This window comes from Catharus ustulatus, chromosome 5 (genome assembly GCF_009819885.2).
Source record: "Catharus ustulatus isolate bCatUst1 chromosome 5, bCatUst1.pri.v2, whole genome shotgun sequence".
NCBI lineage: Eukaryota > Metazoa > Chordata > Aves > Passeriformes > Turdidae > Catharus > Catharus ustulatus.
This window is the reverse complement of record NC_046225.1, coordinates 14,444,500-14,472,228: the sequence shown is the minus strand read 5'-3', so window position 1 is coordinate 14,472,228 and position 27,729 is coordinate 14,444,500. Positions and strand designations below refer to the sequence as shown.

The 27,729-nt window shown below is 37.8% G+C and overlaps 1 protein-coding gene across 1 annotated transcript in view; it reads left to right on the top strand.

Moving 5' to 3' along the window:
* Positions 1-27,729, top strand: part of LOC116996330 (hedgehog interacting protein) — a 75,593-nt gene that overhangs the window by 17,449 nt on the left and 30,415 nt on the right. The window lies entirely within an intron of this gene.

Genomic DNA, 27,729 nt, shown 5'->3' with positions numbered 1-27,729 from the left:
TTTGCTGTGGTGCCAGTGGGAGCAAGTTTGCCTTAGGGCTTCCCCTTCCCCCATGTGCTCAGTGATGTCCAGGAGCTGGACACAGGAGGGGGCCTGGGAATGCTCAGGGATGCCCTGGAGAGAGAACAGGGATGCTCATTCCCTCTTGGCTCAACCCCAAATGTAGCACAAGCTTCCCTGGGTGGGAGGCTGCTTTAAAGCTGCGTTTATTGGAGGGGCACATTAAAGTGACCGACCCACTAAATTCAGACATGAGGGTTGGCAGGATGAACAGCTTCCATCCTGCTCACTGGGAACTCTTTCATGGCCAGGGCAGTGAGTGGGGAATGGGCACTGATGGGAATATGTTGGAAAGTGGAGGTGAGGAATTACATTTATGGGGTAAGTACCAATGGAAAACTCGTAAATCTGTTAGAAGATATTTTACTTCTGGAATGCTGTCAAGTATTATTCCATGTCGATTTCTTGTCACAATTCAGAATGGTAATGCAAGTGAAATCCAGCTATATAAAGAAGTTTTAAGTTGTAATCAGGTTATGTCTAGACCAGTCAGGACTATGTATCAAAAAGCCTTCATGGATGAAAGTTATATTGACATACTCTTGACAGAGGGACCTTAAATAATAATTGTGACAAACTAGATCAATTTGAAAGCCATAGCACATGTTAACTCATAATTTTGTTCCAGCCATAAGGGCAAGAGGCCAATTGGGATAAACTTTTCTGAGAGAAAATCTCTGAGGTTTTTAGTGTGTGTTGAAAAAGAGAGCAATGAAACATAGTGCACCTTTTTCAGGAAAAAAAAAAACACTTTATATGATTATATATTTTGCTGAATGCTTCCCTTTCTGCCCCTGCAGATAAGCATTATGTTCAAGATATCCAAACAGAAGGGACTTATCAGAGGTGTTTTTGAGCAGCCATCTAAGGCTGTTTCATATTTCTTAACCAAAAGTTCTCATCACTTGTACTTGTGGAAAACTGACAGTGAAATTTCCACAGAACTTTTAGTGGTCCCAAAGAAACCTTTCTAGAGGAAACTTTTACAGCTGCAACTTAGAGACAAGGCTAAATGGAAAACTGATTTTCCATGCTTCTTAACAGGCACTAACCTGCTTGATATGACTCTCAAAAGGTACCCTCAGGATCAGATTCAACTTTTAGTTCTGTTTTAAATCTGTGACCTGATCTTTTCAATCTATACTGTTCTAACCATCATATAATGCTCTACACTGGATCTGTTTCAACTGTAACATTTTGTGTAAATAATTTGATGTTTCTAAGCTAGAAATCCTAATTTGATTCCCTAAGATAACAGTCCAGTGACCAAGGAAAGTTGTATTGCATGTTTAATGTAGGCTGGTAAGAATGGAGGCTATTTTGCAGGTAAGGAGAAAGGGAATCTGCTTAGGAGCAAGACTCCAGCTCTTAAACAGAAAGAGTAAAGAATTTGTGGAATGAGTACATTATATAAAATAATAAATAAATCAAAAACCCCAAACCCCACATAACCAAAATGGTAGTTTTAAAACAAGGGTTCTTAAACATTTTTACATTTATCCTCTGCAGTCTGATTCCTATAATCATTGTCCCTGTTCCCTTACCCACAAGGATGGGAGATCACTGTGGCAATGGCAGCATTGTCCCTACTTAATAGAGTATTTGGTTTTACTTAACTGTTACACACTTCTGTACTAGAAATCAGTAATGGAGAATATTCTGAAGATAGATGATTTTCCAGCAGGCAGTGCAGAACAGTCAGCAGTTAAAAAAAAACTCAACAAACCACTGTGTAAAACTTGCACAGTGCAACATCATGGAATGTGTCCTCTGTGCTCACTCAGGAAACATGTATAGTATACCAGAATTTGTATGTACACACTTTGAAGAAAGCAAAAACCACTCACCTGTTTTCCAGCCTTGGAGCAATAATAGCAAGAAAAGGCAAACAATTTTTTTTTTCCCTCAAAAGAAGTGTAAAAATTTGCTCTTTTACTCAAGGGTCTGAAAACAGCAGCTTCTGCTATTTTCTTTCTGTACCTGATATACAAATACTGAACTCAGTGACAGCAAAAATATTTTTTCAGACTTCTAGAGACATATGTTGTACCCAGTAAATAATTATAATATTGATAATGACAATGCTAATGGTAATGCTAATAAGCAGCTGTGGTTGAATCAAAGGTAATACAAATTGATGCCTCTGAGAAGAATTTTGGACAGCTGTCCCAATAAGATCTGTTTAATGCCAATAGATGGAATAATACAGTGGTGGTTGATTTTGTCTTCTTTTTTTAATGTCAAATGGAAATTTAGCAGTGATAAAATCATTATGTCATAAAGTAGCAAATCTGTTCCAAAGAATCAACTCAAAACTATCTTGAGGCTGATATTACTAAGAAACTGAAGTGATATCTTCCCTTCATAAAAGTAAAGGTTAGTTCTGATCTCACTAACACATTTCACTCATTACAGCACTGGCAGTCAGATAAGGAGGAAAATAATGTACAAAAACAGAGGAAGAGAGGTGATTGCATGTATAACAAGCCATGTTTCCCTCCTAAAAAGATGCCTTTTTGTTTCTCTAATGGATCTACTGGTCCCTGTGTTGATGAAATTCATTTGGAGTCCCTAACATTGCTGTGAGCAAGTTTGTAGGGCTTCTTCACTGGCCCTGCTGCCCTAAGCACATCAATAGGATTGTCTGGACCTGCTTCTTGTCCATCACTCCTGGGAAGATCTGTGGATATAAACATAAAATAAGAAGAGTGGTACAACTCTTTGCCTAAGTTTTATTGGTCCATGGGCTTTTAATGTTCATTGAAGTCACTGAGGTTCACTGCTTGGAAATTGTTGCTGCAGTATATTTACTGACAGTTACATGATTTAATTTTAAAGAATTGAAATTTAAAAGGAGCAGTGATAATTTTATCTGCTGCCAGTATCTCAGAAGCAATTAGCACAAGTGTGAAGAAGTATTTCATAACAGAGATAGATTCCATGAATGGATTATGTTGACTTGTGCTCTTGGTGGCCATACTCAAGAGAACATTAGATGCAGGATTCCTGAAGATTTTTTTAAAAAAATCTTAAGAACCAATTTTTCTTTGCACATCTCCTAGTTTCGAAAACTCAGTGTCAGCACAGTTAACAGGAATGCTTTTTTGATCTATTTTTTAACTTAGTTGTTTGGAATCCATGACTGGATATTAATCAAGAATTTTAACCCCCTCCTGTCACCTTCTCCCCCATGTCAGGAATGTGGTGACAAGAAAAAGCTGTGTACCTTGGTCTTGCCTCAAAGCTGGGCAAGGACATGAGTTAGACATGGACCTGTAACTCAGATCTAGGCCATGCTCATGGCTCAACTATTTAGCAATATCTAGCCCAGTGTAGTGGAGAAAATACTGATTTGATCTCCTAATATATTAATGTACCCATTAATTTTGCAAACTATCCTGAGTTTATACAGAAAAAAAGAATGACCCTTTTACCAAAAAAACCATAAAACACCCACACTAAAAGTCTGCTCCCTGTTTTGGTGATTTAATGCTCCATTATGTTGTGGTGAAGAGAGTTGTTAGTTGCAGAGCAACATTTTGCAGTTCTTCCTTCAAAGTTATTTAGCAAAGACAAATTTTTAATAAAAATATTAGAACCCATTTTTTCTTTCAGTCTGATTTTCACTACTGTTATTTTCTTTCTGTTTTCAACTATTGCCAAGTAGAAAAGAGGAAGAATGTTGAAATGAGAAGCCATTGAACTAATAATGGTAACACTTCAAGTAGCATTTAATGAGACCTTAATAAATTATCTAGAAAATTTAGTGTCTGAATCTATTGTCAAAATTTAGGCAAAATAATTAAAGGCTCCAAAAGTATAATGCAAATCCCATAGTGCACTCAGCAGGGGAAAAAGAAGTGTCAAAAACATTCCAAGCACTTGGTTTTAATGATTTCTGGGGATGCAACAGTCTTGAACAAGTTGTTATTACAAGATCAGTCCAGTCACCTTGTACTCAAGATTGTATCTAACTTAAAGAAAAAGGATCAGTGCTGTAGCAGTTCTCCAACTTGTCATACTCCTGCGACTGTATTTTATCTTATTAACTGTATTATTTCCTAAGGTTTGGAAACCTTTTGGTTAGCATCAATCACCATAAAATGTAGTACAACCTATTACATCAATTTTCACTTACTTTCTTCTCTCCTGAGCCCAAAAACCTGTATTGGTCTAAAATATATTGGTCTAAAATATATTGTTCAGAAGGGAAGGCATCAAGGTACGGTTTGGCAACAACAAAAAAATTAGGAACTTACCACTTCTCTTGGGAATTAAATGCTATAATCACCTTTCAGGATACTTTTTGAAAAGCTAAGTAGCTCTTGGGCTGCAACTGTTAGTCCTTAAATCATTTTTGTGGTCCTTCCCTATAATCATTCAACTTCCCCAAATCCTTTTAAAATGAAGGACCTCAGAACTGTACAAAGTGGCCAAGTTTACATCTTACTGCTGCCAAAGGTAAAATCCAGCCCCTGTAGTTAGGAGATCGTTTTCTACTTATTAAATCCACTGACTGAACGAGCTCTTTAGGTACAGAATTGCAGCAGGGCTTTGTGTTCAGTTGCTTGTCATCTCTGATCCTTAGGTTATTTTCAGTTTAATGCTTTTTTTTGTTTTGTTTTGTTTTGTTTTGTTTTGTTTTTGATTGTGACTAAGCTCTGGTGCAGCTCTGGTGTGTATCTGCTGGCTACGGGGTCATAAATTGTGCAGCCAGCAAGAACGGCTGCACTCTGCTGCACTTTGCCTCACACAGTGCTGAGAGCAGAAACCCCTGCAAAATGGGTGTCCTTCAGTTTGCCATTATGCAATTACCACTTGCACTTGTGTAGAGACTCAGTTATTTATATTTTTTTTTTAGCTAGTAATAAAATATTTCTCGTGCATCTCATGGGAATATCATGATAAAGGGCAAAGTCTCTGAGGAAGGAAAGGGCAGGGTAGGGAAGGGAAGGGAAAAGGGACAGAAAATCTCAGTTAAATGGTATCAGAGTTTACTGTTGAGAATATATTAGTTAAACTTGACCTCTGTCACCTCCTTCTCTGACTTAAGACTATGGTTTTCCTTGTCAGAAAGACTTAAACAGAAACTTCCCCTAAATATTAAGCCATAGTCACCTTCTTAGTTCATCTTGCTTTCAAATTAATATCAGTAAGACTACTTTATGTGAGTTTTTAAATTCCCAAAGTTTTGTAAATGCTATATTCCTATTTAATTCCTTACAAATATTTTAACAGTCAGTTCTCTTTGCAGGGAAAAAAAAAACCTCCATAGAAATATCTGATAATTATTTTAAGTGTATGCTCAGCAAATTTCCAAGTAACACCTTTTAAATGAGTTGAAAGCTAGATATATCTCTCACTGTGCTTTGGTAGTTTTTATATCAGAGCACAAGTGCTTTCAGTCCTGCAGAATCTTATTAATGAGTGATCCAGTGATTCAGGTAGGAATTTTCTGTGATGCCATGAAGACTGCTGTGGAACACAGCAATTCATATGTTCAGTATAAGAGTATGGGAGTGGACTGTCAGGCATTAAATATGTTAACTGTGCTGCTCTGAGCCAATTATTCCAGAGTTTCTCAGGATCAAATGAGCATCTGGTGGCCACAGGCATCTTTTTGCTGGCATGCATGATTAGTAGTGAAGCATCTACTGTGCCTTCCTGTGTGTGTCAAGATACTGAAACAGACTGCCCAGGAAGTGGTGGAATCACCACCCCTGGAAGTGTTCAAAAGGCAGGTGGATGTGGCTCTTGGGGACGTGGTTTAGTGGTGAACAGGTGGTGTTGGGTTAATGGTTGCAGTTAATGATCGCAGAGGTCCTTGCCAACGTTAATGATTCCATGATTCTGTAACATTTAATCACATGAATATGTATTAATCAGGTCATTCAACATACAATCAATTTTTTTTTTAAATTGCCACTACCTCCAGCACTGGAAAAACCCGCTCCAAGAAGCTTGTAAGAGGTTGTGCAGTGAGGAGTGGCCACAGAAAACTACAGGGACATAATCTTATTAAAACTTAGTGTGGGAATCAGGTCGATTGTGTTATTTGCTGCATTGCTCAGTTCTGTCACTGATAAAACTTCTCACATATTCCTCTTGACTGCATGTGTACATTTGTTCTTGCATCTTGTTGATGCACAGATAGTTCTAAGTTAACACATACACTGTCTATTGATATCCAGAGGATTTATGTTACTGACAGAATACCACAATTCACATAATTCATGCTAATCTCTCCATCCAAGTCCAGCAATTTCAATTTATTTTCCTCTGAACACTTACATGGATGAAGCTGAAATAAATGAACCTTTCTTGAACTTTTTGTCCTGACATCATAACAAGCTGGGCTCTCCTCCACTAAGCACAAGCTTCTGCTCTCCACAAAGGTTATTTGCTCTCTGCTCCCTTGAAAGCCAAACTTACAGTGGCTACTAAATTCGTGACCAATTGGTCCCAAAAGGGATTATTTTGATGAATGCAGAGAAAGGAGAGCAGTGGAAGGTTGTATTTTTCTCCACGCTGCATTGGAAGGACAATTGAGAGATCCTGTCTGAACTTCTTCCTTCTTCACCCAATGGGCCTGCAATTCTTCAGAGTTATTTGGAAACAAACTATGAAAACTCTGTTCTTATTGTCCTACCTCACCAAGCTCTCATCTCTATATGAATAGGGATAGTCCTCTGAAATAACAACGTTGAGGCACAGAACATAAGTATGACATATTCTATGATGAACAAATCAAGATTTCATTTTAATTGCATTCTACACAATTAATTGCACCAGAGCTGAGTGCAAACTCTATTTGCTGTCCTGCTCCTGTATTTCTAAGAGTAATGAAATGGTAAATCCATGTAAGATATGTGCATAGGCCCAGGTGGGGGGGGCAAGGTGAATAAAATCATTGGCATGTAACAGTGATACATTTTGGGGTATTCTTGGGTGTCCTGGAACGCCTCTTTCAGTGTATGAAAAGGGGGACTCTAGCATGTCTTTGGTGAGAAACTGAAATACAACATTGCCTGTGTTGTTGCAAAAATGACAGACCTTGATTTATCCTGTTGACTGCAGAGGGAAGTGTGAAGTCTGTTTTTCAGCAGAGGACCTGCAGGTGAAGTGATGTCAGCTCACAGGACATGGGGGTTTCTCACTCATCCAAGAGGTGGAGCAGCAGTCAGACCTGTGGCACAACAGACATCATTGTTGAGGCCACACCTCACCTGTGACCTGCCCTCTAGGCACCAATTAATTGCTTTTAAATGTCTTGACATAATTGGAGCAGAAAACTCAGAAAGAAATAATGGTTAAGGTGTGAAATGGCCAAATGTGAAAAAAATCAGGACATTTTGAAGATAAACCACATAGAATATCATATAGTGATCTTAAACAGTAACAGGCACAATGCACACAGCAGAACAGTCTGCATGAGAACTCAGCCTTCTTCATGAAAAGGAAGATTTTTTTTCTTCATCAGTGATAAGTTCTTAGTAACTTTTGAGAGGGCGATATTACTGTTGTGAGGACTTAATATATTTTAACTCTGTTCAGAAACTGTAAAATACATTTTAACCGAAGATTGTATAATGACAGTGAAGCGTGCCTGGATTTCTCATTAACTATTTGCAGATTTTGATTCTAATACTAATAGGGGCACAACAGGCCTTTGAAAGAGGTTGTATCTTAGCACCATACAGCTTTGTTGCAAATCAAGTTTCTCACTATTTAAAAAGCATGTGCCAAAAGCTCTAGAGACCTCTATTTTTGTGTGAGAGACTGCACTAGATAACCAGACTCAAGCTAGCAATTGTGGAACAGTGCAGTGGCTCTCAGGTTGTAAGCTGACCAGATGAAGAATTGCCAGTTTATTCTGAGGAAATTTGAATCAACAAAACATAATAGTTTCTGTTGATTTTGGGTAGCGTGTCTCAGATTTGAGGAGCTGAGAGGGGAAAGAAGATAATACTTTATCATTTTACATGCACATGTGTAGATTTTAATGTTCTGTGTTTCCTTGAGAGCAATCCCATGGTGCCAATTAACCTAACTTATTCCAAAACAATTCTCTGTTTGGAAAGAATAATTTTCATTGTGGGTGTTCCATGAAATTGTATGCCTCATACCCTGTTATTACTGAGATGTGTGCAGTGCAATTGAGAATGCCAGTTTCTTTTCCATGCTCTGTATAGATTATAGCTGTATCCCACACACAGTGCTAGATAATCCCTACTTTAATTTTGTTATGTGTACAAATCCTTTTTGAACATTTAGCGGTTTAAAAAATGTAAAAATCCATCATCTTCTGAAACTACATTTGTTAAAACCAAAAGCTGAATTTAGAAGTGATCAAAACCAATGAATAACATGGCAATTATCTAATTAAAAGGAAATTATTGCGTTTGCTGAAATATAACAGGCAGATCATGATAGCCAACACAAAATGGCAAAGAAGGAATAAAGTTACGCAGAAAATTCCATGGTTTTTAGCCAACACAGTTTCAACCACATGTTTTTCTTTAATGGGAGGAGGTTTAACAGTCCACTAAGGCTCCAGGATTCATCATCCCTTTAAGCTCTTGGACACCCCAAAAACTGTAATGAGGTCCCAAGAATCCTTCAGGGAGTCCATGACATACTGGAGCTCTCAAAACCAGTCCTGTGTCCTTGGGACTTCCCTGTGCTTTCCTGTCCATCAGATTTCCTTTTGTTACATCCCTTGTACTGTGCCACATGGAAAAAGGGTCCTGTGTTTGTGTTGAAAGAGGTGAAAAATTGAGTAACACATTTACTTTCATAGTTAATACAGCCCAAGTGCTATTCCTATATATATTTCCCCCAGATGCCAGAGAACAATTTTCCTTTATAGCCTCTTACACACATTTTCTCACAAGATCTTAAGTCTTATTCCTCAGACAGGATCAGCAAGTTGGGTTGAGGGAGGAACACTTCCTCCAAAGAGCACTGGTATATTATCATGTTTTCCACCCATTTTATCCCCTCTGCAGTAAAAGTTGGACAAATGATCTGCCCCTAATTAATGGTTTATATATAATTTTAGCTTTAAAAAGCAGTCAGAACTAATTTTTCCCATTACCAAAAACATAAAAACTCCAAAAGATGAAACCACTTAGTAGCTGACACTTATTTTTCTTCATTGTCAGTGTCTGCCTACATTCTCATATTGCTGGAATTTTTAAAAAAATTATTCCATAAATCTCAATAAAGTAATATTCTCTCTTAGATTTAATTTGGAAAATGGAATATACAATCTGTGGGAGAGAGGTCTGCAAAATACTTTCAACCATTTGTTTTTAATTTACAGCAGATACTTTTTAAAACCTTGATCTATCTTCACTGGCTTTGGATTGCAATCCCTACAGCTGAATTGCAACAACTTTAATTTATGTAATAATCATTATTTTTATGCTAACTGAATGCCTTGAAAAGAAATAAAAGAGGGAGTAAATCACCCTAAAACTTTTATATTTTTGGCATTCTTAAAAATTTGGTGAATCTCCATCAGCTGGATTCTCAATCATTGTTAACAGCCCAGAGACAGCACACAAGTGGTAGTAGATGCCTGGATCTGAGTGATGCTGTACTGTAAATGAGAAGAGATTTTTTAATATCAAACCACATTAGAAAAGTACTTACTTGAGCTCTTCCTTAAAGAAAATACATACAGACCTCTCCATAACAAACTGGGTGCTTAATGGTTAGTAATGAATGCAAAATGATGTTGTACACCTCACAGAGGCCGAGTTGAAGACGTGACCAGGCGCTATTGACTCTCTTTATCAAGTAGCAGACCATGTCCAGGGCTGTTAAAACCTTGAGCACTTTAAAGATCTCATCAAATCAGTAGAATCTGAGATCAGAAGGGAAGTGTTGTGAAATGGTGGTAGCTTCCATTGCTGCTGTTTTCCTTCCCCATTATGGCCTTACAAGATACAACAGGACAATATTATCAGGACAGGATCGCTCCAGTGACTTTTTGAGGGAAAGAACAAGAAGTCACAGTGCTCTCGTGTAACAAGCAGGTGTGTGCCTGTGTAAATAAACCAGAAGATTAAATAAACCTTAACAAACCTCCTATGAGATTACCCCAGTTTGCCCCTACAGTGACTTAAAGATCACAGCCCTGCCAAACCCAGGGTAGGTCCAAACATCACATCCAAAGTCTGAAGCAGCAGACAAATCCAAAAGTAGGGGATATTAGGGAACTGCCCCACAGAAACCGCCCCTGTGGGGTTTTACCCCTCTGTTAGTTCTCCCTCACTGGGGAAAATCAAAACTATTTCACAGACAGGATCCATGTTTCTCCAAAGGCCTGTGGGGCTGGGAAGGTTGCAGGTAAAATTGGATCAAACCCTTTATTTACAAATGTTTGGTAAAGAAATGTGTAGTGGATTACTTAATTTAAAAGTAATGCCATCCCTGAAGAAGAAGCATTGAAAACTGGTTTTCTGTAGTTTAGTGAGTCAGCATTTTGTAACTTGCAACACTTTACACTTCTTGTAGAGATACATTCTCCTTACAAATTACATGGTCCATTAATTTTTTTCCTTTTAAAATGGTATATTAGACTCATATGGTACAAATAAAAACCAAAAGGAACATAGTTCTATACAATCCACAATAATCCCCTATTCTGTACAAAATGCATATACATTTCATTAGAGTATATAAATTTTATTTTATTTTACCATCTACATAAATAGTTCAACTTCCAGGACTAAGTGTTCTAAGGAAGAAAAGGTAGTAAATGACAAAGTGAACTTAATTTGCTCCTTACTAACCTAGTAACTTCTGAAATCATTTTATATGAATGGTCAAAAACAAAAAACACAAACAAAATGCATGAAAGAAAAATACTCTCAATCTGAGCAGAACTAAAGTTAATTTAATAAGGCCTGAGAATTCCTTTACTCAACAACAACAACAAAAATGTACCTTTGACAATCCATTAATAATTTAGGTGAATTGAAGCATAATAAACTAGAATCCTTGGCACTGAATTTTATTTATTTATTTATTTATTCGATTTCCTTAAGTTCATCAAAGTAGAAATTACAATCAAAGTAGAAATTACAGATGATATCATAAAAGTGAAGAGAATGTCTTATGCATGTGTTAGAAGTTCTAAGTATGCAGTGAAAGGGAGGTTTTGGGGGGAAAAAACCCCAAAAACCAGCTTCAAAACTGAAGCACTGATTTTAAAACAGAATCTGCAGTGTGCTGATTTGGTTAGCAAATGTGTATGGGTGCTCAGCAGTAAGCAGTGATAAAGCAGAAAGTGCAAAGGGTATTGCTGTGTTAGAGTATCCCTCTGTCTGAGTATTCAGAGAAGCTCCCAAGGCTGCACTGCACAAAACTTGCACTTCTTCCATTATGTTTCCTTGTTTTCTGTGTGAATTCTGCCCATTTACAAAAAGGTAGAATAGTGTTTTCTCAAGGCTGTCCTCAAGCACACAATTCTTCATTTGATCAAAAACTAGTGGAATTAGGATTTGTGTTCAACTGATTAAAGGTCTGGGTCCATGATACTTTGTTTCAGTTCTGCTATTTGAAACTTTATCGTCTTAATTTTGAGACTGAACATACACTGTGTTGTTCTAATTGCACTGGCTTTTTGCAAAGAACTTTGTACTGTATTCAGCCAAGTTACAGGGTTTCCAAGATCATGGTCTTGGCTCGGGATAAATGGAGCCAATGAGCTAAACAAATTCCTGCTTTCTTGGTTCTTATAGTACGAGAAAAATGGAAAGAGCAGGATACTTTTACTGCTTTGTACAAGTGAAACAATCCTGGAAACTGCAAAAATATAAGTTAGCTGTGTTTATGTCAGAAAGACACACTATTTTAGAAATTATTTTTAGCTTTCTTTCAAAATGTGAATCACAAATTATAACATTAATGAAGCAAACATTTCTTTCTTGGAAAATTTAAGAAAAGTTCAATTTAAGATAATCAGTTTGGGATTTAAAATAATAAAGAAATTTAGTCTAGTACAGACCAAATATTGTGTTCTCATAACATGTAATAGTAATAGCTCTGTGTTGAACGAAGATACACGTCTATATTTGTTTCAACTTCTGTTATTGAGAATGCTTTTCTAATGAGATAGATTTTAAAACTGGGGTTGAAATAAATGAGTAATGGAAAAAAGAAGGAGAAGGGACTTCTAATCAGGAAAACAGTGTACATTCTTTCTAAGTCATGTTTATAAGTTCAGAGAAGCAGTGGATTTAGTTCAAAGACAAACCATATTTCAATCTGCTTTTCAGAACTACCATATAGTTCACTACTAATGTTTGTTTTCAGATAAATCTTAGCACAACAACAACTGATTACTTGAGGTACATTACTGGGCATCATCATGGGCTTTCAGTTGTAGGGTATCACAATCTCTATGGAATACTGAAAGGGCAAATCTAGTCTTGATGCACATCTTGAGCAAAATATATGAGTTGATCCAGGAAGTTAACGTGGTTGAGCCACTAAATAAAAGCGACCATAATATAATTAAGCTCAACATCCTCCCGTGGGAACCTACCATAAGGTAATAATATTACAGCACTTTTCAAAAAAGGAAGATTTTTATATTGAGGAAGTTAGAAATAGCCTGAAGGGGAAAGTTAGGAAATTAAAATCCATAGAAGCAGCATGGAGGTTCTTTAAAAGTACCTTATTAGACTTGGGGAAAATATGTATATACTGGAACAATCAGGAATCAAGAAGGTGAGAAATATTACAAGGTACAAGGGAATGTTTAGGCCCCCAAAAAATAATAATCCTATAATAAAATGGAAATCCCACTCAAGTGGCACTAAGAGAGCAGAATATAAATTCAGAACACCAGAGTAAGGGTTATATCCTGCCATTGTTTCACTGACAGAGTAAGTAGGAGTTTCCCATAAATATTCATGGTAGAACAACATTCTGAGGTTTGAGAGGAAATTTAAAGGACAAATAGGGGGAAATATAGAGAATTTTTAAGACATTGTGATAGAAGAACTTCCTCAAGCTGGGTGATGATCTTTGGCAGGGGCTGGTTAGGTGGACCAATTGAGTATAAAAGCAAAATATACAACTTGATTTCTTTCTATAAGAGAAACTGAGAAAAGCACATCCTATAATTGATGTTTAACATCTGCTGCTTCTCCACTTGTAGGATGAGAAGGGGAAAAATAGAGAGGGAGAAGAGAAATCATGGGAAGCACCAGTATAAATTACCCTGAAAATAAGTGCTCTAAAGCAACTGAAAATTTGAGTAGTTAAGGTAATGAACCTGTGCTATTTGTTTTTACAATATTTCATATTTGAGTCTGGCTTTAAAAGAGCTCTCTCTGAAGGTCATACTGCAAATAACAGAGAAGGGAGAACAAAAAATCCTAGATGAAAAATTAGGAGAATTGTGAGATTAGGGCCAAAAAAGCATCTTGTTTATATATTAATTTCTTGCCACAAACAGAATACTGTAAAAGAATCTGTAAGATAATGAAGAAAAAATAATTTATATTTCTAAGAGTTTTATTTTGTGTTTCTGAAGAAAGTGGTATGAGGGATTGCTGCTCATGCAATAGAAACACCCTGTTGTGGTTCTGACTGCACTCAGGCAAGAACTGCTCTATATCAATGCCTCTGGACATATCTCCAGTACACTTCTAAATTAGGAGTGAAAAACAAATAGAAGAATAAATAATCCATATCTTTAAAATAATTTTAAAATGTGTAATCTTGTATTACTTCCAGAAAATCAGCTGTTATTTTGAAAAGTTCATAACTAAGTGTCAGAATTTGCTGGTGATACCAGATTGAGTGTGTTGGAAGGAAGTCTAGAGAGATTTTTAAAATATAAGTAATGAAATGGCACAGTAATTCAATATAACATAAAGAATCTTTCAATACACAGATAGCTCTCTCACTTTATTATGTTCTATCCTGGAAAAATTATAAAGAGTGTCAGTGACAACTCCAAAAATCTAACCAACTATAAAAAGCAGGTATTGAGCAGTATCTAAAAGAGATATTTGGGCAATGAACACTGTCACTATTTAACTCAGCAGCATCCTCAGCAAGATACAATTGACTAAAATAGTATTGTAAAGGGTTTTGATGGTATCTAAAAATATATTTATTTTGGAAAAAAGAAGATCTAGCAGAAATAGGTGAAGTAATACATTTCAGAGAAGGCGATACTGCCTTGTCATTCTGATTTTTCTTTGATGAAAAAGTTTAACAAATTGAATTGTCACACTTGAAAGGAATGACATTTGAGCAACATAATCACTTGCTGTTACATGCTGCTGCTTTGATGGTTTTGATTCAGCACCAATTAATGAAGTATTTGCCTGTAGCTTTTCTGCTACTATAATTTATTATCCAATTGTTTACAAAAAATACAGCAGCCATGTAACTTTCCTGATAGGGAATTAGGCCATCTTTCAATAAAACTGGGTGCAGGTAGGTCCTGTGTCTGCTGGTGTGGTTGCCTGTAGAACAATCACTTTTAATCTTTGCTTCAGATCCCTTGTCCAGAAATAACATAGTGCTAGTGTTTGTTTTCTGTGTGGGACAGAACCAAGCATCTCAAAATTGGCTTTTATGTGCAACTTGAGGTATGCTGCAAAGACTGGTGACTTGATAACTCATTTAGGCTACCACACTCACATGTCCAGGCTGCTCTGTGTTAGGCCTAGATGCAATAGAAAGCATTTCCAACAGTAACTAGAAATTGTCAAGATATGCTTCTGGGGAAGCTTGTAAAATTACAAAATATTGGACACAATATACAATAATACAATTAAATTCAGAGAGGCAGCTTCAAAGGCAAATAAAAAGTCAATGGTCCTTGCTCACCTGCTGTGTTACTGCATGAAATTAAATATTGTTTGGTAAAAGGGACTCATTGCTCGATAGAGATCAAGGACATTGTCCAGGATATGCAATTTAAAGATTGTAATCCCTGTCATGAATCAAGTGCAGAATTCCTCTCCTGATCCTTAGGAAGGTTGTTTGGAAACCTTCTCAGGTCAAGACTAGAAATTCTAGTAAAAAGAGAAAAAGAAAAGGAAGAAAAGTCCATAACAATATAACAAGCAGTTTGACAGGTTAGATCTTTAGATTAGATGCCTGAACTGGGTGTTTTTTACTGATTACGGTTTTCCAGCAATATCTGCCACAGAAATGTTTTGCCAAAACTCCTAGACTAGCATAAGAGTCACAGACTCTCACAGAGGACGATTACATTGGGGATAACATTCCCTAATTTCATTGCCACACTTAACTACCCCACTTGCAGAACAAGGTCCTGAATTAAGCCTTCTATTCCCTGGGCTGAACAAGCCCCACTCCAGCAGCCTCTCTGCAGAGGGCAAATGCTCCAATCCCCAGCCCCCCTTCACTGGGCTCACTGTGGTGTAGTGACACCACTCTGGTGCTGAGGGGCTGAAGAACTCAGAACTACAGGTGCAGTGTTCTGCAGCCTCCTGAGCGCAGAGAGAAGGGAGGATGATGTGTTTCTCTGCTGCCTGTGCTCTTGTGAAGCAGCCCAGTCTGTGGCTGGTTGTCTCTGCTGCCAGGGCACTCTGCTGGCTCACGTTCAATTTGCTGTCTGCCGAGACCCCACACTCCCTTTCAGCAGAGCTGTCCCCAGCCAGTCAGTTCCCTGCCTGCATTGTTGCAAATGTAATGGGATTTGGAAAAGAAAAAGTCTGCAGGAATCTCTATCTGTAGTTCTGATTCATTCCTTCTGGCTGGGCTATCCCGTCAGAGGTGGTTCTTCCCTAACACAAACAAGGATTCTGTTTAAAACCTAGAATCTAGAGATAGCCCCCCCAAGATATCTTTCTTATCCTTCAGTCCCTCTTCCCACCATAAAACCCATCAAGCTACTTTAAACACTGTAAGGTTTAGAACTTCTTATCAGGCTGGCTCCTCTCTGTCTTAAGAATTGCTTTAATTCCTCAAACACCAGAATTCAAATGAAATTTGCCAAGTGCATGGATGTGCATCAGAGTTCAGAAATAATAGATGCTGTGATGCTGTTGGCTTAATGGCTGTGAAGTGCAGATGTGCATGGAAGGGTGTGAAAGAAGCCTCACCACTCACACTATCTCCACTGAAGTCTGTCCTTTAAGGGGTTGATTTTCAGAACTCTTAATCACTGCTGTAACCAGATACTTAGACTTGAATATTTATTATATACGTAAGGCATTAAATACTTATTGTGATTTATAGCTTGGGTTAGGATGTTATTTTTAAATAAGCCATGTAAAGTACCTTCAATCCTGTCCATTCACACACGCACGAGGCAGACTCCAAAATCATGAAATTGGCTTAAAAGCCACGTGCTTAAAAAGTCCGTTTGAAAACAGGGGGAGTGGAAATTCACTGCCTCCTTACTTCTTAGTTTGATTTGTGTTCTCAGACTTCTTCCTGCAATCAAGAAGTCTGAAGGTTTCAAATTAAAAGGCTGAAAACCTACTTGCAGTGCTTTATTCTACTAATTTCAGCTTTCAATACACCTCTTATACTTAGCAAGGCTTGTAATTTAATTGCGAGCACTGGCTACACGACGTACTAAGATGTGTGCACACAGCTATGTAGCTGAAAATTCCACAACATAATGAAATATTAGTTGTAATTAACAAGAGACTGGATTGCTGAGGTTCTGTGGCATGCCTGCAAATGTTTGAGCCCACATTCCTTCCATACAGTCAGCTCTGACGAGGCTCATAAGTCCCTCATGCAGTGAGGCTGTGGGAAGAGCCCATATGGGCAGAGAGCAGGGGAACCTGCTGGTGTTCTGGAGAATATCTGCTTTGTTTCAATCTTCAGAGCAGAAAGGGCAATTTTCATATTACACTTATTACATTTCGTGTGTCCCTGGGAGATTTTCCTCTATCAGTTCCAAGAACAATTGCAAGGAAATATTTCTGAGTTTATGAATTTATAGAGGAAGTGAATTTACCACTTTTAAATATGTTTAAGCAGTTACATTTTTATTCCTCAGATACAGCAAATTGTATATAGCCTGTCATTTTCTCAGAAGTTACTGTTCTTTTTCTCCCAAGGGAATATGGTTTCTGTAGCATTAGGGAGGCTCTACTAATTATTACATACCTCCTATTTCTAAAGAAGAAATTATGTTTATGTTAGCCTGTTTTTCTTTCAGGAATTGTTCCATTCAGTACTTAAGTATAGATTGCAAATGTGTGAATTTCCTATTCCCTTTTGGGGGGAAGAAAAGTAATAGAAAATGTTGGCATTTATCAAGGAATAATATATCAGTGAATTACAATATTCTGACAGCTCTAGTAATTTTTTCTGCTTTGAGTTTGAATAACTGTCACATTTAGCTAATGTCCATTCAAAATGCAAAAGTGTAAATAATGACATCATTTAAAACAGATGCCCAAATCTTACGACAACAACAACAAAATCAGGAATAATGAATAATATTTACTTAAATTTCAAGTTTATATTAAGTAATGCAGTGGACTATTAGAAAAAAAAGCTATCAGGGGTCTTTGGATTAAATTAGTCCACATCCTTTGTGTTCTGCATACTTTGAAAGATGACTTGAAAGATATAATCCCAGTAATAATTCATTACAAATTAACTCAACTAGTAGATATTTGTCTAAGGACAAGGATGCTGATGACCCAGTCATGCTGAAGCAACAAAAATTAGTCCAGGACTCCTCTAAAACAATTTTTAAAGTGTGATTTCAAGAAGCCTTTGCAGACCAAGTGTGATAAATGTGAACTTGTCACTGGGAAGGAAAAATTGTTTCTTACATAAAACAATTATGATGATGCTTATTTCTTTTAGAAGAGAGCAACACCAAAGAGCATGGTTCCTTTCTTCATGTGAGCCCTAAGACTTGGGAGTGAAACTTTGGTTCTTACAGACAATCACATTTTTGACAAATTGCTACTGCTGTACTCCTATCATTCCTGGACTGTTTGGGGTTTGGTTTTGTTTTGTTTCAAACAAGTTACAAAGATGGCTTAACTTCAGAGAGATTTTCTTAATGAAATCCATTCCACCCAGAAGGTGTTCTCTCTAACAAATGGGAAACATCACTAAATTTAACCCAAAGTCTGAGCATATGGAAAGCTACATAGATGATGTCAGACATTACAAATATTATTTGTACTTGCTAGTTTACTTCAAGGGAAATTATGAGAATGACATCATAATGATGACTGACTAATTTTTATTAGTGTTTTCTCTCTGAAACTCTAGACTTAGAGTTATAAAGAAAAACAGCTTTTAAAATGCCGTATCTGTTATTCTTTTCTAACACTTTGTGATTTTCTTATTTATAAAAGATATTCATATTTTAAAATACCATAGATACTATCGGCTCTTATTCTACTCCTTTGACATGTCAAATATTTTCCGTCAAAAAGAAAAAAAAAATATTTAATGCGCATAAAAGATAGGAAATGATCACATCTTCTTTTAAATTAATTGCTGCTTGGGTTGGCCTACGAACCTATAAACTCTGCTGAAAGAGTTGTAGCTAATCTCTTTACAACAGTTTCTTACTCTGGGAATGAATTATGCTGATGAAGGGGTGATGACCAGCTTAGGAATAGCGATATGTTCCTGCAGTCAGCAGAGACAAATCACAGGGTGCCACAACTTTGGAAACATCCAAAATCCACAGAACCTGTAGAGCTCTATTATACAGCAAGAGGCCCGGTAATGCAGGGTTACATAAGTACTTTTTGCAAAGGTCTGTGGGGTGATTTTGCTCTTACAGGATCAGTTCCAGCTCTGCAGGGCTGCTCAGGTGCTCTGTGTTATCTTCAGAGCCAGAGACAGCAGCAGCCAAGGGCACCAATAAAACAGTCTTCCCAGGGAAAGGCAGAAACTTTCTTCAAGCCCAGAAAAAGGGCATCCCTACAGGAGTACTTCGGGAGTCACCAAGGGATGAGATGCAATGATTTGAGTCAGTAGGGACTCCACAACTAAACCTAGTGGGTGGCACAGCAAGCCAGAGAATTGTGGACAATTCCCCTCCCTATTTTTAGGAATTTAGTACCACCAGACTGCATTCCTGGGCTCTTTACTGAGGACAAGATTATGCCACAACATCACAAATCTCCATGACTGTATTAGTGTCTTTCTCCAAATGCTCTTGCCCCATTCAGCACTGTGTGTACGGTTGACCTCAAAGGCAATGGTCCTACCAGTGTGTTTATGGTTGAGCATGTTCATAGATGTTACACATATTAGGATTTTTGTTTATCTGTGAAGACTTGTCTTCATGAGAAATTAATATTTATGGTGTCACAGGGCTTACAGTAATTTCACGACTATAAGGCGCACCCTTTTGACTAAAATTTTGTCCCAAACCTGGAAGTGCGCCTTATAGTCCGGTGCACCTTATATAATGTACAAAGTTGGGAAATTTGCCAACACGGAAGTGTGAGCTGCGAGCCGTAGGGGAAGCCGGCAGGGCCGCGGCAGCCGGGTGAAGGCGGGGCCATGGTTCCATGGCAGCTGGGTGGAGGCGGGCCCGCAGGGGCACGGCAGCTGAGTAGAGGCGGGCCCACGGGGCCGGGATGCTGTGGCAGCTGGGTGGAGGCGGGGCCAGGGGCCCATGGCTGCCGGGTTGAGGCGGGGCCTCGTCCAGCAACTGCGTGGGGGGCGTTGGGGGCGGATCCTCTCTGCAAAAAAAAAAGGTGCGCCCTATAGTCCAGTGCACCTTATATGATCTACAAAGTTGCGAATTTTGCCGACTCCCGGGGGGGTGCGCCTTATAGTCCGGTGCGCCCTATGGTCGTGAAATTACTGTACACATATCAGGGTACTCTAAATGCTATGCCCCAATGGAGCCATCATGTTAATTAATTCACTTAATATGCAAAATTCAAGAATAAATTTAGCATCAACAATCCCTGCCAGATCTGCATATTAGGCTCTGACTTCTGGCATAAAAAGATGCATTGTCAGTCTCCACTCCCATGTAGATATATTTACACTAGGTGTGCAAAGGCAAGGTTCACAATGCCACTCCCATGGCTGAGTTAAAGTCCCACTGGTCAAGCTTTTGAGAAATTTGCCCCTCTCAGTCTTTGTCACCCTCTTGCCTTAGCAATGCTGACTGCGTGTCTAACTGCTCTTATTCCATTCCAGTGCAAAGCAAATAAAGTTCAGCAAATAACTAAGGCTTGGTACCATCATATAGCCTCACAAATTTTTACTTCCAGAAAATCCAGCAACATCTTCCATAAATGACATGTATGTGAGTTCAAAGATATCCCAAAACAAGAGGTCTAGGTTGTATCAATGGCATGATTCAGCTCAGCACAAAAGGAAAGTTAGTTCTGAGACTGATACGCAGAGCAATTCTAAAGAGAGCTACACCACCATGTAATGGGCCTAGGCTCCAAGGAATGCTCCCCTAACCTGCCCCATTTGCAAATGATTTTCAGGATAAAAATTTGCAAATGATCTGTAATAGATAATAAACAGCTAATCATTACATCACACATGCCACATCAGTTAATACAGATACATTTATTAAACCTCTTTTATGTATGACTTACGTTAAAGCATTCTGTTTTATCAAGGATTCAAAGGGATTAGAGTTTAATTTGTTATTTTAGTATACTATACCTTTAAATTGTTGACATATAAGTTGTATAAATAGAAACACCATAAATCTCTTAAAAAATGTACCATAAATTTTTTATGTATGACCTTTAAGTAACAGCAGTCTGTTGCATAACTCTGCAGGGGAAGTCACATGGTGGAAACCTCATATTTCCTTAAATTTATGGTTGTTTCTTGGTGGTCTAAAAGACTTCTTTCTTTTTTTTTTCTAAAGTTGTAATCTTAGTAAATTGTTTAATGTTTGGTCTAATGCAGGTCAGTGTAAGTTCTTATTTAGATTTATAATAGGAAATATATAATGTCAGATACCAATGAAGCCTGGCTAATAAAGTCAAGGATACTAGTGTTATGTTTCATTATAATGATGTGAAGATAATGCCTTTAGCTGCATAACCACCACGTTAGCAACAGACCATAAAATAATCTTTATGAAATCTCAGGGTAAAATTAAGAGAAAATTTTTTCATTTTTTTTTTCAGTAAGTTTTTTCCTCCTCAATCAGAAGCATTTTTGATTGATAAACCCCCTCTCCATCATTGTATCAGATCTCATTTACTGATACCAAAAATCAAGTAAACTGGAGAGAATCGGCTGCCTCACGTTATCCTGTTTTGCAGTAGAAAAAAAAATCAGTGGAGTTTGGGTATGTGCCTAAATACTTGCTGAATTAGGGCCTTATGAAACAAAATGTTATATTAAGGTAATGATCATTGCCATTACTTAGAGGAAATTTTCCTCTTTCCATCTCCAAAAGAGTTTGGTTTACACTCAGAGCAGTGTTATCAGCATCAATAGAAAAGGTCTGCCTCAAGTTAAAACATGCAAGTGAATATAAGTTGCGTGAACAAGAAGAAATGATTAGTGGTTTTCCACCTCCACTGAAATCCTCAGAATCCAAAACAGGAATTTACAACATTTGGCAGAATAAAAATTAAACCCCACTCAGAAATGTCAATATTTAAAATATGTAGTACAACCATGATTTAATGAGTTCTTTAAAAATACACAGGGCACATACATGAAGTGCACAGTTTTCAAATCCCTTTTTCCCCAACAGTGGAATTGAATGTTGCAGGCATAACAACATTAGTTTATTTTTTACTATAAATAAATCCTTCTAGATAGTTCAAAGACCATTTATTTAAGCCTTAAGATATGCAAATCAAGCATGTGTGCACCGTTTATACCCACTCATGTTCCACTTTTGGGGCTACAAAAACAATTACATTTGATGAGAATTTAACCTACAAGGCCAAGGAAAACTGTGCTCACCTAAATGCTGGATGCAAGTGTACATAGTGAGTATATGCATAAAGCATATGCATAAACAGCTTGGAAAATCCAAGCCCTGCACAGTCATAAATCCTCTCCTGAGAGGCAGATGTGCAAGGCAGATGTGCACGTTCCACAGGAGATGCAAGTGAAAGCAGAGCTTTGTGTGTCCAGCCTAGCAAAGGATGAGGGCAGGTTTAGATTGGATATGAAGAAGCAATTCTTGACTGTGAGGGTGAAGAGACACTGGCACAGGTTGCCCATCAATCAAAGATGCCCAATGGTGTGCCTGCAGTGTCTTAATAAACTTTGGTTCAATAGACTTTGGTCATCCTGTCTAAAGGTCTCAGGTGCGGTGCAAGTTCAATGCCAACCAAAAAAGAATGGAAAATAAAAGAATGAAAAATCTTTTTTCTCTTATTCGCATTCAGACTTCTGGATAAGCACTAAAACAATTAATACATGTTAAATAAATATCTCCAGGAGTGTTTAACAGTGAGAAATCAGATATGTCAAAAATATGCTGAAAACCAAGTTAAGACCAAGATACAATAACAGCCATTTTACTGTCATCATATGAGCATTGCTGAGTTAAGGAACAGGTAATTTGCAAAAGGAGTGTCTTTGAGCCTGGAACAGGGTTAATCCAGAATCTTGAAATCTTGAAAGTCTAGCAAACCTTTTATTTTCTCAATAATATTCTTCACAAAAAGCTTTTAGAGCCTGAACTTAGAGGAGGGATGATAGTACTCAAGGCTAGTCTGGAGCAGAAGGCAAATGTGTACCAAAAAGAGAGTCTGGAACTTTTTCCTATCCATGCAAGGCATTCATTATCCTCACAAATAACAGAAAAATCAGCACTGCTGGGGCTTTCACAAGTAGATGAGGGTGTCAAGGGAGAGGCAAAAATCCATCCCGCAGGCAGCGAGTCTTAGGAACCTCAGAATGCTGGCAATGGCTTCGTTAGAAACCAGAGAGCCTTCCTATGCCAAGAACAGACACTAAAATCTCAGACAGTTAATGCAAGAACAGGATAGAGAGGAGTGAGAATATTCTGAAATTTTGAAAACATACTCTCACGAAGTGTGGACTGAAAGGTTCTCAGAAAGGGCCAAATGAAATATTTCATTTCAGTGTTGACATTCTTTTAACTAAAACTAATTTCTAAACTGAAAACAACTCACTGAAATAATCAAAATTCCAACTTTTTCACATATTAGAACTGGATGTTTCAAGAATTTCAGAAATATTTTACTTTTTGCTCCCCAAATACAGCATGTGTGACAAGCAAACCTCCTTTTCCATCAGGGAAAGTGGGCACTTGGACAAATCAGCATTTTCCAACACGGTCTTAACTCTGAGAGCTTCCAGCCATTTGTACTGAAGACATTTTTCATAGTAAATTACTGGTTGTCTTAGGACAAATGAGTTCTGAAGTTCTGTGTCTGCATCAGCTATTGACACACACAAACATATTCCTCCAATTATTCCATATGCATGCAGTGCCTCGCCCTATTTCATTTTTATAACTGTGCATGCTTAACACATTCCTTCTTTGCAATGTCCAAAACTATCTTTGCATTCTCAACAAGAAACATATTTCTCATTCACACATCTTGGGCCAAACCCAGATGGTATTAGTTTCCTACAAGGGTATTTCCTGTATGTCTGAATTGTCAACACGGCTGTGGATTGCCATCATTCTCCTCTTATATACAGATTCTAGTCATGGAGAGCAAACCGTATATCCTCCACCACCCTGGTTTTTCCACTTGGCACATTTCATAAAAATATTCATGTCTCTCTTCAAAATATTAATATTTTTCTCACTATTTTAGTTGAGAGGTAAAGACAAGACCTATATGAGGGATCCACAAAAAAAATGCTTGATTATTTTAGCTTCCTCTGGTATTTGCAAAATGTCTGCGGAAAAAATCTGGATATCTCTGGATTTATTTACTCCTCATTTTCAGGTAGCTGGCAAAATACATGTATTTTTTAAGACTGAAAGAAGTAAAATAATCTGATTCTTTAAGGCAGTATTTAAAGCCAAGCTTAACTGCCTTTCTGCCCTTGGGCTGCTCAGTTTGTGGGGCACTGGGAGGTTGATGGGATTGTCAAAGAAACAGGGAGAAAAATCCTTGGGCAGTATCAGAGAATTCAAATGCATTTTTAGTCCCACATCCTATTCAGTACCTTTTCAGAAATGTGAGAGTTCAATCCTTAAGTGTATTTCTGACCCAAGTACAAATGTGATGCACACGTGTGATTTTTGTTCAAAAAATGCAATCATAGCCTTTTTTGGATTTTGCTGGCTGCATTTGTACCAGGACTCCAAAAAGTGCAGTCCTTATATTTCGAGTTTGATTTTACATAACAAATACAGTTCCAATGCTCACACTCACATGTGGAAGCTTAAAACTCAGTAGCAGATGCTGGACATCTAAGTGGTTTTCTGTTTTCATTTGTGCCAATAAGACAAGACCATTTACTTTTTGGAACAGCTGAATGGCCAAAGAACTTATGTATAAATAATTTCAATACTGGAGTAAGAAGAGATAGCAGAGTGGCCTAGCCTTCATCCAGCAATGCTGTTGTATGTCTACTGGTAAAATCTTGAAGAACACTGACAGAGCTTCTACATACAAAGTCTGACTTTGCCTATTACGTTTAGCTTAATAATTACTGAGAAAACCAGCAACACATGCAACCAGCATTTGCTTTGAAGATATGACACGTTATTATCAAAACTATGCTGAATGCTGATGCTAAATATAGGCTGAAATATGCCTCTCCATGCATCCAGATTTCAGAATCCAAAAGTTCTTTGGATATTAGAGAGCAAAATAGCATTTGCTTTATCGCTAGGATTTGCACACACATTTTTTGGCAGATGAAAAATAGTGGCATGTTCCCATCTTTCAGGGCCTGCAGGCAAAACCTTATGTTCTATGTGGGGTCTCTGCCCTCAGGAGAGAACCTCAGACAAGATCATAGGTGGAATATATGCATCAATTGCAGTAAACCGTTTTTTATCCTTTCTTTCTCCTGTGTTTTTATGCGACTTAAACTTCTATCCTTCAAATTGTCTCCTACTCCCCTCCTAAAAACCATTAATTTAATACAATTTTCCAGTTTATTACACTAAGAAGAAAAGGAGATTTGAAATATCTGGTAGAAATCACTTTAAAGCCTTTCCTAAGTACCTTCAGAACCTTAGTGACCAAAGCAAAAAAATTTGCTAAAAGAAATAACCTTCAATGAAGAAGATTACCTTTACATCTACAGCAAAGATGAGCTTCATTTGATAAGCCATGGAACTCACTGTTCTCTCAAAACAGTGACAGAGCTCATAAAGGCCACAGTTTAATCCAGGTTATGTTGCAAACATGAATGATTATCATGGTAATACTTGGCAAAGAAATACAAATGGTATGGACTGAATGAAGTGCCTCTAGTCCTTTATTAATCTCTGGCAAAAAGTACCCTGTTGAAGGGGCACTCTTTTCTTGGTTTTTTTTAACCATTTCTTTTGCAAGATGCAGACTGCTAGCAACTTCTGGCACTTGATGAGCAAGTTTTAATATCCATTAGCATGCAGACAACAGTAAGGACATGGAGACCAATCTAAGTGGAAATCTAAAGCTTTTTTCCTTCAAGCTGGTTGTGGTTTTCTGTGTTCTCCCCCAGTCCCACAATATTTAAGTACATAGCTCATGTGAATGTAATGTTCCTTTTGCAACCAGAAAAAGCAAATACCTGCTCTAATAGGTGACAGTTCAGCACTGAGAGCCAAAGGAGAAAGGCAGAATTGTTTGTAAGAATAATGTCATCATGGCATATTCCCATTTGCACCCCTGTTTTTTGAAACAAGTTATTTTTAATGCCTACAATTAGACAGATCAACATTTCTGGTTTTAATTTAATGCAGAGAGTATGATAATTACTGTTATTCTGTTCTGAATTACATCCCTAAATTTCCATATAAAGTGGTCACGGTAAAACAGCATGAATTTGTTTTCGATTATCGGAGGATAGAATTTGTTGTAGGTTCGTTCATTTTACATAAGCACTGTCAAATTTGTTCTGTGTCACCATCCATCCTTTTTTTTCCCCTCTCTCAGCAGAAAAGAAAATAAGTCTTATAGCTCATTTAAAGTGCTATAGACTTATTTGTGGACATTAATCAAAATTAGCAGCTCAAGAAGATCTTTGCATGGTAGTGGGATTTTTATTTTTCCATAGCATATTTTTATCCATAGGAAGGACAAAAGTGACAGCAGTGATTGGCTGAAATGTCATGCCATAAAATAAGCATGTATTGAATGGTAATTCCTAGAGTCTTTTGACAACTCTCTGCCATTTATCTGTATTTTAAACAAAATGAAAAATTGTATTGAACATGCCAGTGAAAAACAAAGTTAAGTTTGGTATACATAGTGAAGGAAGGACAGCATGAGAAAATCAGAACACATGGTTGAAAGGATCTTAGTCAGATTAGAGCATTGGTAGAACAGCAAGTCACTAATAAGATTAATTTGTGTTGTTTGTGTGTTTACAGAAAAATAAAGTTAGATAGAATCAAAATAGGGTGTAAGTTTTAAAAAGTCATTCTTGATTGGAAGAGGTAAAGTCTTGGTGACTGGGAAAAAGGATTATTAGTGTCTTGTCATCATGTCATGTATTTGTGAATGTTAATGGAATGTAGTCTGTTCTCTGTGGGGCATCATCTGAGCCAATTTTATTGGACTGCCCGTGGAAAGAGAGTTGTAAAATTTGCCTTTATCACAGAAGTGGCATGGAAAGGTGGGTAAAGCTTCAGAGCAACAGAAAGGAGGAGGAAAAAATACAAAGGTCATCAAGTCTATTCTCCCCTATTAATGAAGGATTTTCATGGTCAGTAAATCTCTGAACACTTACTGCATTCTCATTCAGTGGAAGGAAGCTTTCTTGCTTTCCTGGAAGGCTAATTCTGCAGCACAATAGACCTCAAACCAATGCAGCAGAAAACCTGTCAGGGAAAGACAGTCTGTAGTGGAAGAATGCTGAAGAGGAAAAGTGTAGGAGAGCAGATATGCCAAATAAATAAATAAAAGACCAGAAAGTGGAGGCATGCCAGGGAGTTGAGAAGGAGCATGCTTATTTTTTACCTTCCCATAGTGGCCTCCGCTGGTGAACCACTCACTGAGTTGCTGGTGGAATGTAAAGCTTCCTTGAAAATAAATCCAGCTGGGGACAGAGGTGGAATCACCACCTGTGTTCCCAGAGGATAAATGGCTGCTTACAGCTCAAGAGGCCTCTGTGGTGCAGGAAAGTGTGTAATTCACACCTTCCTGAGCCAGCTTTACTGAATGCAATAATCATCTGGTCTTTATTTGAATCTCCCTCTTCCGGGACTGATTTCCACTGTCTTCTGTTATTCCAATTCTCCTAAAGCAGTGCAGTACATAAAGTTTCTCAGTCCAGATGCAGACCTCACATGGGCTCATGGCCACCTCCTTGCAAGCACACTCGCAGCCGTATGTCACTCTGCCCGAAACCTCTCAATTATTGGCTGGCTCTGGGCAGTCTCAAGCTTTCAGCTGCTCTCAACCAATAACTGGGAGAGTTGCAAAAGCAGCATTCCTGTTGTACCAGGAGAGTGTGAAGGAGGCAAGCTGTGGGTTTGTGTTGGGTTGGCATCTGCACTTATAAGTTTCATGTACTTTCTTTAGGAGGACGGGAAGAAAGAATTGTATTATCAGGGGACGAGGATTG